Source organism: Lissotriton vulgaris, chromosome 11, assembly GCF_964263255.1.
Source record: "Lissotriton vulgaris chromosome 11, aLisVul1.2, whole genome shotgun sequence".
Taxonomy (NCBI): domain Eukaryota; kingdom Metazoa; phylum Chordata; class Amphibia; order Caudata; family Salamandridae; genus Lissotriton; species Lissotriton vulgaris.
The window spans coordinates 282490180-282502546 of record NC_141699.1 but is presented as its reverse complement, the minus strand read 5'-3'; positions in this window follow the sequence as shown (position 1 = coordinate 282502546).

Genomic DNA, 12367 nt, shown 5'->3' with positions numbered 1-12367 from the left:
AATTATTGAATAGATTGACTGAGGCAACATCGAAGAGATATATGTCAGGGGCGGCAAGGATTAGAAAGTCTCGAGAGGATCAATACTATTAAAGCGGGATTGCAGAACCAACTGGCTAAAAAATCAGCGGCAGAATATCATACACAGAGGACCAGGATATATGAAACAGGGGAACAGGCCGGGAGGGCATTGGCGCTGCGCATTAGACAGGCCACGTCAAAAAATTTAATTACGCAAAAAGAAGAACAGGGGAGAGTATACGAGGAACCATCCGAGATTCTGGAGGTCTTTAGAAGGTATTATCAAGATCTATATCAGGAGTAGGTGGTGACAGATGCTCCAATTATCAACTGGGGAAGTACAGGTGTAAGACTGGGTCAGGAAGAGAGGGACGTTCTCGTTATTTTCTTATTATCTCCGTGATTGAATCTGTGTAACAATTTTTAAATGTTCAATTTATCTCTCTTTTACTTTTCTTATAGGTATCGCTATATTCCTCGCATTTAACAGGTAAGATTTATATTTCTCACATATAAATATATATGTACATAAGTGCTTTTAATTTGACAATTTCTTATTATTTCTTGCCAGCATTGCTTATTATTGTTATCAAGTTATCTTGGTCAATATTATGCCTCTTAGCCTAATATTCTTTCTCTTCACAGGATACAGCTGAAAACACTGCCGAGACTCTTCTCTTCGGTAAGGAATTCTTCCCAAAACACTCCGAGATAGGTGGGAGGAGCGTCATCTGTGAGCGACGCCCGCCAATGATCCTCACTTCAGGAAAGCGACAGGGTTCCCAGATTGGGCTATTTTCCTGCACAATTGGGCGACATTTTCCCATTTGTGCGGGAAAAAAAACACCTGCTGGGTGGCTACATTTTGGGCTTATTTTCACCAGTTGTGCAGAAATTTTTAGCTGGGGCGGCGCTGCATCTTTGTCACTCGCAGGGCAGGCAACATGGATGGGAACCAAGGAGCAACTGAGGCAAGTCAAGTCAACCTGTGGTGGGCAGTGGCATGAATGTCAGCAGCCAATGAACACGAAGAGCGCTGCATGGCTGAGACATCATTGGAGGTAGGCAGAGAATGGGTATGACGGGTGATACTTTCGAGACGTTCATGTTCTGCTGAAGGCAGCAGTGCGTGTGTGTGTGCAAGCGCACCTGCTGCTGTTGCCAACTAGCACCCTAGCATTGTGGTGCACAGAGTGTTGGGCACAGTCTCTTTGGGTAACAATGAGGTCAATCTAGTAGCGCGCGTGTGCCAGACCATGGCAGTGCGGATAGTGGACCGGACTCATCAGAGGACACGTGGTACTGTGTAGTCGCGGCCCGCTCTCGTTATTTGATTGCTGCGAGCCTGTGACACACACAGTCCTCCTCCTGGCTGCCCTGTCCGCTTTACTCCTCATAGTCCTGTCCCACTGAGGTCCCAGAGTCTGGCTGGAGTCTCACTCACTGTGCGTGGAGACTGGTCACGCTCGGACACCTGACCTCACCCACGCAGAGTTGGGACCAGAGATGGCATGCACCACTGGCCTGGCTGCCGGTACATGGCCTGCATGCTTAGGTGGCCCCGCGGGCGTGTCCCGGCTCCATCCTTCCCTGCTGCTTTCTGCCTGAGAAGTGTCACTCCAGGACAGTTGAGACTCGACAGAGCAGTTTGACCGGGGCCCTGCAGTGAAGTGAGTCCACAAGTGCGAAGTGTCCCGTGCGGAGGACGTCGACGACGAGGTAGGATCACAGGATGTAAAGCTCAGTGCAAACAGCAGTGTCTATATTAGGTGCCAATGCAATCTCAGGGGGAGGGGGCCCAGGAGATGGGGACTTTGACTGGCAATCAGGAAGGGGTGACCAAGCACAAACTCACTGCCCTAGTCATAGCGATAGGGGCAGCTAAAAGTTGTGTTTTTCCCACGCCGTCAGACCCAGTGCACCACAAGCCAGAGAATTTGTTGGCATGGATTGCTTCTAGACCCCAAAGTGTACCGTTGCAACCAGATTTGCAAAAATGAGTGAGTCCCTTAGTGTGTGTGATGGGGCAAGGCCAGACTATACCACTTTTTCAGAGCAAGTTTAAAGCAAAATTTGTTAAATCTCATAATGCACATGGTCGTACATCTGTTATGCTTAATTGGTTGCAAAAATGTTATGATTTTAAGGCTTCTGCAGGGGTGCCCAGTAAATATCAGGGAATAATAATTAGTGAGAACTCTGGAGGTTAAAGTATTTGTTGGAGAGATCTCCGTTTTATGTAGGCCCAGATCAGAATCAAAGTAGTTTAGAAGGTGAATGTGTGTATCAGATGACAGATTTGTTTTTATGTAGCTAGGTTAGTGGGCTACTGCTTTGAACATAGATTCTTTTGTTACTTGCAGTTCATAATTAGTAAGCCTTTTAATATTGCACAGTGAGCTATGTAGGATATGTGACTGCTACATCTTTTAACCCTAACTGAGTCATGCAACACATCTTGTACAATGATTTACACACTTGCATGATTTATTGTCAAAGTTAATGGTATGTAAAGCACTCTGGCACACTGCATTACTTTAAGTAGTGCTATAAAAGAAAAATAATTGTTTCATTTAAATTCTGTGTAAATATTATATTTAAATTCTGTGTAAATACTTGGACAGACCAACACATCTGACATTCTTACATTTCATGCTCTTACATAAAGGGACTGAAAAAAGTCAAGCATGCCTCTCTTAAGTACCTGTGAAGAGATAAGCTGTGTACTTTTGTTTTCCTCCGTTGCATTTAATTGTGAGGTTCCAGGCCACTTGATCAAAAGTATGCCTGATGGCCCCTTAACCTGGCCTTTATCTAAAATGAAAAATTGGGACTAAAAACATGGATCCCTCCAGCAAATACATTATCCTCCATAGTTTACTTAACAGGGGCATACATATATGCAAGGGAAAAGACCATTCTGGGAGTTAAATAAGATGCTGTTTTTTTAACAAGTGTAATATGCATTTTGAATCAATACATCATGCATAAAGACTTTCTTAAAATACAGTTTAGAGGGAGCAGTAATTTGCACATGACACTATTGCTGGCTTTCTTAATCTCTTTGTTTTCTACTATTGTGATATGAGCAGTGCCTGTTTCACGTTACAAAGTCACAGTGAAGACTGGTCTTAAAAATGAGTAGCATTAAGACAGGTGCCCAGTTAACTCCCTCCCACTATCTGTATATTGAATAGAATATATATTTGTCCTTACAATTGTTTCTGATGACTATTTCTGCATAATTTGAGACTTGCTACTTTGGGCTGGTTTTTTGGGCTGAAAATGGTTGCATTGGGCTTAATTTGGGCTTATTCTTCAGCAGCTTTGGTCTTGGGATGGGTCTCAAAATCTGGCAACACTGCTCTGAGAACAAATGATATGGGGAAGTCCTACTCCCGACGGGAACCAGGAGGGACTGAAACTGAAACCGAGAGCAAACTGTTGAAAATACTAAGGGAAAATTCAATAAATACACAGAGCAACTCCGACAAGGTACGCACTCTTGAAATACTTCAGTGAAGTGCACAATCATTAGAGAGCGCACGCTTAACCAAAATTCCACAGAGCTAGTGGCGAAAAACACTAGACTGCAATACGGGTAACAATGTCGACGGCCCTCTTTTGTGTTCCTTTTGTGCCACCATGTATTCCAAATGAAGCCTTTGGTCTGATCTCCTCTCTTCTTACAGCGTTTCTTGACCAGTAAGGCACACACAGATCTTGTTAGGGGTCTGGAGGTCTGACAGTGTGGGTGGATGGATGGATGAATGAGTGAAAGTGTGCTTGGGTGGGTGGATGATGGATGATGGATGAACTGATGTACGAGTGAAAGGATGGATGGATGAGTGAAAGGATGGATGAGTGAATGAAAAGATATACAGATGAGTGAGTGAAAATATGGATGGATGAGTGAAAGGGTAAATGGATGGGTGGATAATGGGTGGCAGGGTAGATGGATGGATGACTGAAATGATGGATGGATGAGTGGAAAGATGGAGGCAAGGATGGATGAGTGAAAGGATGGATGATGAGTGAAAGGATGGATGGATGAGTGAGTGAAAGGATGGATGGAAATGAAAATGATGGATGTAAGGATGAATGAGTGAAACAGAGGGAGCAAATGGATGGGTGAAAGGGTGGATGGAGGAGGAATGAAAGGGTGAATGGATGGATGAGTGAAAGTTTGGCTGGGTGAGTGAAAAGGTGGATGGGTGAGTGAACGGATGGACAGTGAGTGAAAGGATGGATAGATGGAAGGGTGGATAGATGAGCAAAAGGTAGGATGGCTGGATGAGTGAAAGGGTGGGTGGATGATTGGGTGAGCAAAGGATGGATGGGGGCTTGGATGTGTTTGATGGATAGGCTTAGAGCTGGATGAATAGGTTTTGATATGGATGGGCAGACAGATAGACGAATTGAAGGAACGGTGAAAGACTGAACTATGGATGAAAGAATGAATTGGTGGATGACAGAATGTGAATGTGAAATACTGGCTATCAGCGAATACATTGAAGGATGAAAGGGTGAATGGATAGATGCTTGGAAGGAAGAGAAAAGAGAGCTCTTCTGGAGGGGAAGTTGCGATGACTTGGTTTATTTGCTGGGTTGCCATAATAGCTTTGGTTCAAAGTAGGACATATTATAATTTTCTGGCTACTCTCTTGCCAGTACATATCAAATGGTTTGCCATCTTAGTGGTGGCCTGCTTGCATTTGAGATTGCTTCGGTATTCTTCAATATGTATCTTCCCTTTTTGGCACGTCATACCCACATACATCGAGTAACTTGTTCATACTATTCGGTATACCACTTGCGTCAAATTACAGTTTGCGTAAGTTAGTTAAAACCTCTCCTTTTTCAGACCTATGCTGATTTTCTTTGATGCCCTTGTCAGATGGCAGACGCTGTAACTACCACATAGACATTGACCCATTACTTTCAGAATGCCCCATTGCTTTATTGTTGTGCCTTCTTTTTCTTCTTTTGTTGGTTCATGGAGGGTATCAAGACATCTTTCAAGCTTTTTCCTCTTTGTGGGCTTACAAAGTTTTCTCTAGTTAGGTTCCCTGTTTTAAGGATCCACCAGCTCCTGTTTATTATTTTTTTTCACCTGAATTGATATCACATTGTAGCTGGTTACACAGACCAGCCATTCTTTCTTCACCCTGGGGTGGGTGTGGTCAGTAAGTGGCCCTCTTCAATGTTTTCTGATAATCATCTCCTGGCAATCTTGTTGGCAGAGTGTGTCGCTAAGCATCGCTATTTAACAATTAAAATGCTTCATTCTGCAACTTTTTCTCCTTAATTTCAGGAATTGTCCATATGGTAGGTTTTCACATAGCGGGTGAGGATGAGAACTGTTTTGTTTGAGAAGGCCATTCATATCCATGTCTTTTTAATCTGAATCTGTGCTGAGCCCCGGCTCCCCATTTTCATGGTATAACCTTACATTCAGAAACCTTAGTGTCTCTTTGTCATTTCAGTGATTGAGGGCCATATGTATCAAGCAAATTTGCATTTGCAAACGCCGAAATTCACAGAATTTCGGCATTTGCGAATTTGCTAAATGGAATGTATCAAAGAAAAGCTGGTGCAAAACAAGGAATCGCAAAATTTGCGAATTCCTTATTTTGCAATTGCATTTTAGGAATCGCAAATTTTGCGATTCCTTAAATGCAATGTAAATGCAATGTATGAAGCCAAAAAAAAAATACAAATTGTCCTTAAGGAATAGCAAATTACCACCAACTTCAAGTTGGTGGTAATTTGCGAATTCCTTGAAAAATGCACATTTTTGCGTTTTTCAAAGTGCCATGTGACGCACATACATGCCCTTAGGGCATGTATGTGCGCCACATGTGCACCCATGCTTATTTCAGGGGTGCAACAGGGTGTCCTTTGGGGCATTGAGAATCGCAAATTGAGAACAACTTCACATTCATTCCTATGGGCCTCCTGGCCCATAGAAATGAATGGGAAATTATTCCTTAATTTCGATTCGCAATTTGCTAATCGCAATTAAGGAATACTAAGGATTCGCAAAAAATTTGCGAATTTCTACATACATCCCAATTTGCGATTCTGAAATAGCGATTTCTAAAAAGTCGCTATTTCAGAATCGCAAATCTGGATGATGATACAGCCCCAAATTTCAAAAAGTTGTTCTGTGTATTTAGCCATGCGATAAATTGTCCTGCAGTGTTGTCATCTACGTCCCAGAACAATAGAACATCATTGATATATCTATTACATCACTGTATGTTGTGTCGATAAAGGATGTTTGATGACATAATTATTGTCTCTTCTGAATGGTGCACCTGCAGGCAGGCAATTCTACGTGCATAGCTTCTTGCCATTGAATAACCCTCAGATTAAAAAGAATCTTGTGTTAGAGCTTTTTGTATGTACTCTGGTACAAAATGTCTAGGGGTGTTGTGTTCCTAATCGGTAGAGCAATCACTCTTATGGTTTCTACCTGTGGTAGGCTGTATATAAGCTTTCCACACCCAGATCCATCAGTAGATTCCTGCCAGGGACATACTGTATGTTTTTTAACATCCTTAGTAGTTATTTTTTATCTTTGATGTATGATGACATAAGAAGTGGTCACTGAACCAAGATAGCAGCTCCAGGACTGAGTATATCCCTAATACTATAGGTCTTCCTGGAGGAGATGTTTTATTCTTGTGGATTTTCAGCAATGTATAGAAAATGTAATTTAATGTGGATATCTGCCTTGAGAAAATCTGCCTCTCTCCTCAAAATTCACATATTCACCTCTCCATCTTCTAGTACGTTGCCAATGTCCACCATAAGTATTTTGTAAGGGTCTCTCTATGGTAGTTTCTCTCATCCCCCAGAAGACTTATGAACTTCTTTCTATAGCCCTGTAAATCCTTTAGCACTATGGCTCCACCCTTGTCGGCTGGTTTGATAACAATCTTATAATTATCTCTAAGTGACTCCAGAGCTGTAATCTCTAGTCTATGCATGTTGTGAAACACCTGAATGTATGATGTGTCAGTGGCTTCCAGTTCCCTCACCATAGCTTGCTCAAATGTCAGAATATCAAGAGGGTCCATGCTAGCTGGTGGAGTAAATGTGTATTTTTACATAGAGAAAACCTCAAGGCTTTTGGTCAGGAAAGGACAATGGGTGCACAACCTAAAGTAGACACATTGATAAAGGCTAAGCAAGTAGAGTGGTGCACCTGGGTGAATGGAGAGCCCTAGAACCACTCAATGTTTGGTAGAGAAACTACCAAAAGACAAGAATAACAGGTATTCCCAATACACTCAAAAGTAAAACATATGAACAGTAAAATAGACGAATACACAGTGTACAGAGCAACAGAGAGATGTGGGAATCTCCAGAGGAAGAGTAGTCCGATGGAGTCCTTTATTTAGTACAACAACCAGCCGACACGTGTTTCATCGCTTTCGCAAATCCTCAGGGCTGAAAAAACAAATAAGTAACAATGGAGCATCTACTAAGCGACTAATGCACACAGAGATGCTACAAAACTTACTCAACATATACTGAAACAGATTCTCTCAGCTACCACTGTGTCAGATGTTAGTATATTTACATTGTGTGGTCATGTGCAGCCCAACACATTCGTGTCGATAGTGCTCCTACAGCGTCATCTTTAAAGGAGTGCTGGTGATCCAGTGAACCCGTGAGTCTTAGAAGGGATCTATATTTCCCTCTTAATCAGTGACAGTACGTATTCTGCCACTGTAAAAGACAAATTATATAATGTGAGAGATCGCGGGTGCTAATAATTGTGTCCGACTCACTCGTACCACGTGCACGTTGTGATGACGCTAATTCGCATGACCGTTTAAAAAGGGATTGCACATACCTTTATATTGCTGTGTTACACCAAAAGGTCTATCAGCAAATGACAGAATGAGAGGAAAGACCCATCAATATGAAGTCATGTGTGAAAACTACAGCAACAAGGAAAAAACAAAGTCACATCAATCCAATAACAATAGGAGGCTCACCGCTCCGCTGGTGATAATTCCGACCCAGCCGGGCCCTTGACCATCGACGAACGAATGTCAGTGAAAAAGCTGCCGACCTGTAAGGGGGCCATACATAAATACTTTAATTTAAAATCTAGGTTGAAGTCAGCATCCACAGAAAAATCAAGCCCAGAGTGTACTGCACAATTTTTAATGTCTTACTTTGTTTCTGTCCTTCCATGTGAATATGCAGGTTATAATCGTTAATGTCTGGTTTTGAACTGTATTTGAATTGCATTATTCTCTTGAATTTTTTTAAGTGATTCTTATTGATTTTATGTACTGTGTTTATCATTGTATTTTTAAATGATTGTATATTTTCGTTATATATGGAATAAATCTGATGTTCTTTTTACATATTTAGTTGTATTTGTATGATTGATGATCATACGGTTTTAGAATATATGTAGATCAAGGGGACTTAACTTTTTCAATATGTACTACAAAACCAATCTTCCACCGATTAAGGTGACATAGGGATCGTTGTTGGTCCTGAGGAAGTAAGCCAGGGGGGTGGCTTCTGAAACATGTCAGCCCTGTAGAAAGAGACTCATTATAGTACACCATCTACACCTCCCAATCTTTACTATTTCCATCTAGGGAAGGCAATAAAGTTATTTTTTCCACTAGTCAGGATTTTTTTTACTGTTTCACATATTTTTTATGGCCCTACCACTCCACGCACTACACATAATCACTATCATTAATAAAAGTGCTCCCATGTCTACGTAGGTTGTTGCACTCCCGTCCCGTAGAGGGACGAGTAGACCCCAATGATGAAGCATGACACTGAATCAGGTTTCAGTGTGTTGAGGGGTATTTTACAATTTCTAAAAGACTGCCCTTCCAACATAAAAGAGAAGTTGCTTGATTTTTCCACAACATCTTTTTTGTTAAGAACCTTTTTTTGATTAGGACCATTAAGTAACTAATGTATCTAGTAAAATAGCGGTAGAATCTTTGTGTTGTAATCGATTTAAGATTCCAAATGAATTTCCCGATTAATGCCCTTATATAGGTACAATTCACATTGCCCATATATAGGCATAGAAATCCAGTCCTTATTTAGGCATGGCCCATGCTGCCCAAATACAGGCATGGCTACTTCCATCCGTTCATCTATGTCACAACGATTTCTTGGAAAACCAGACTCTTAAGCCGTTAGGGACTTCCCCTTGCTTAAATATTGATTTCTCCAAGAACTCTTTTATTAAGCATGAACATCTATTCCTTAGAAGTTCATTCATGACTTTCATATGCCCGATTCTTACATCAATACTGGCATTCCTAAACACCTTCAAGGTATAAATATACCTTCCCTTGCTATAGCAAAGCACAGTGTGGTTCGGTGTAGTTCGACTACCTACTTGCATGACGCAACTCGCTACAGCAAGTGCCGAAGGAAGCCAACTCTCCAGCTGATGCACTGACCAGAAGCTGTCATCCTCCTGCTGAGAATCCAGGTCCAATGTTTCTGACTCCCCTTGTGGGGTGTTCGGAAATCGAGTCCGTGAAAGAGATACAAACCTCTCTCATTCTAAGGTATGGAGCTGATTAGAACCTAGAGAAACCTTTGGCAATTCTTGGCAAAAACTAAACCTATGCTAAAGACAGCCCCTACTTCTTCCCTGATACTAGACCCAGGTTAGGTACACTGGGGTAGGCGTACTTTATAAGCAACAGTTGAATATTTTAGCCTGTGTTATTTTTGTATGTATTTTTATATATGTCAAAGCAACAGACAATGCTATTACAGTATTATTTTATATTACTGTTTACGCTGTACGCATTATACTTCGCATTCTGTCTAACGATTGTAGCAGTTCACCTCTCTTGCATGAGAAAGAAGACTGTTCAATAAACACCTCTTTATTGAAACGCCTGTCTCTCTATTTCTGTGCAAAACTTTGTAGAAACGAAGTATGCACGATTGAATGTGTAAAATAGTTATCTATTGTTTCCACGACTCTGAAGATATTGTTATGGTTCTAGGGGAAACAAAGTTGTCGTGTTTATGCATTTGTCAGAAACTAATCCCTTCTTGTTTGCTCAAGAAAGTTTCTAGTGACCTATGATTTAGCTGGCACACACAATTAAGTTTAGTATACTCAATAGAGACATAATGACCTCAGTCCTATGTCAAATCTATAGTATATATTATTCCAATGCGCAAAGCCTATTGGGAATGTAGGAACTACACTACAGTGTTGTAAAACAGTATTGAGAGGAGGGCAATTCTACCTGTTTCTTCTTCACTCCGCCCTTTTGATTTCTTGAATGACACCAGTTTATACTGCTGAGGATAACAACTGAGGCTGTGAGCGTCGCCATAATTAAGGTTGTAGATATCACATTAGGTGGCTTGGAGAACACTGCATTCCGTTTCAAATGAGGTATACTGGAAGACTAAGACATCACTTCCTCTTGCATCACTGCCTGTGAGATCATTAAGTAAGACATTCTTTGCCTATGTTAATTAGTCCACCAACTATTTTCTTCAGCAGTTGTGCCCTTACAAATGCGATATCAATTACTTTTTCATGGACAGAGTCAGCTCACCCACAATGATCCTAAAGTCATAAACCACATTGTTAATGTGAAACATTGTGGCTTAATGCCTAAGTTTGAATTTATGTTTGATCAGACTTCCTGTGTTTGGTAGACCGTTATAAAGTTATTCCAGCTGTCAAATTGCATGATCTTTCACAACATCTGGCAAGTTCTGCCCCTGGTCAGGGGACATGGAAGTAGCAGGGGACTCAGCTCACAATATCCTATTTCTGTGTATTTCTCCTCATTTCAATCAGTAAGTCCATCTTCCTCACTTTTTGAAACCGCTTTGTAGTAACTGAAGCCCCAGAATTTTATTTTATTTATGTTTATTCATTTATTTAATGTGATTTTATATAGCGCAAACTTTACCCGAAGGTGTCAGAGCACTTTACATAAGAACCAGTTGCAAAACATAAGGATTTAGGATTACATGCGTTACATAAAAGATACAAACAGAAAAAATTGCAAATGTACAAGATGTAAAGTCACACAAGGAAGAGATACAAACAGAAAGAAAAATTGCAAATGTACAGATAGAAAAGTCACTCAAGGAAGAGATACAAATGGATATACTCTAAGAGTCACATAGGAATGGTAGAGTACAAAGGTCTACTGCATATACTAGTGATTAGAGTTATCTCTATTTACATAGGGAAGGGATACGAATGATTATACTCTAAGAGTCACATAGGAATGGTAGCGAGCACAATGGTCTACAGCATATACCAGTGATTAGAGTTATCTCTATATACATAGGGAAGGGATACAAATGGATATACTCTAAGAGTCACATAGGAATGGTAGCGAGTACAATGGTCTACAGCATATACTAGTGATTAGAGTTATCTCTATATACATATCTGTACAAATAGTAAAATTGGGTGGGAGTAGAGAGGGTGGGAGGGATACTGGGGTATGGAAAAAAGGCAAATCAGAAACATTTGAGGATCATCAAGGGGGAAATGAGGGAGTCAAAAAAAGTCAAAAGTCAAAAGATTTATATAGCGCGCTACATACCCAGAGGGTCTCAAGGCGCTTGAAGGAGGGGGGGAATTACTTGTCGAATATCCAAGTTTTAAGTTGCTTTCTGAATGCTAGGTGGTTCTGAGTGAGGCGAAGGTGAGTGGGGAGTGAGTTCCAGGTTTTAGCTGCCAGGTAGGAGAAGGATCTACCTCCCATGGTGGTTTTGTTGATGCGAGGTACGGTGGCAAGAGCTTGGTTGGAGGATCGTAGCTGGCGGGGGGGGGTTGTAGAAGGAAAGTCGTGTGTTGAGGCACTCGGGTCCAAGTTCGTAAAGTGCTTTGTGTGCGTGGGTTAGGAGGCGGAAAGTAATCCTCTTATTGATGGGGAGCCAGTGGAGGTTTTTCAGGTGACTGGAGATGTGGTCTTTACGCGGGATGTCTAGTATGAGTCTGGCTGATGCGTTCTGGATGCGTTGGAGTTTTTTCTGGAGTTTTGCGGTGGTACCGGCGTATAGGGTGTTTCCGTAGTCCAGGCGGCTTGTAACCAGTGCATGGGTGACCGTTTTTCTGGTTTCGGTGGGGATCCAGCAAAATGTTTTTTTGAGCATGCGAAGAATGTTGAAGCAAGATGATGAGACGGCGTTGACCTGTCTGGTCATCGAGAGTGAGGAGTCGAGGATGACGCCCAGGTTCCGTGCGTGGTCCGTCGGGATGGGTGCTTTTCCAAGGGCCTCTGGCCACCAAGAGTCATCCCAGGTGGAGGGGGAGGTACCTAAGATAAGGACTTCTGTTTTGTCTG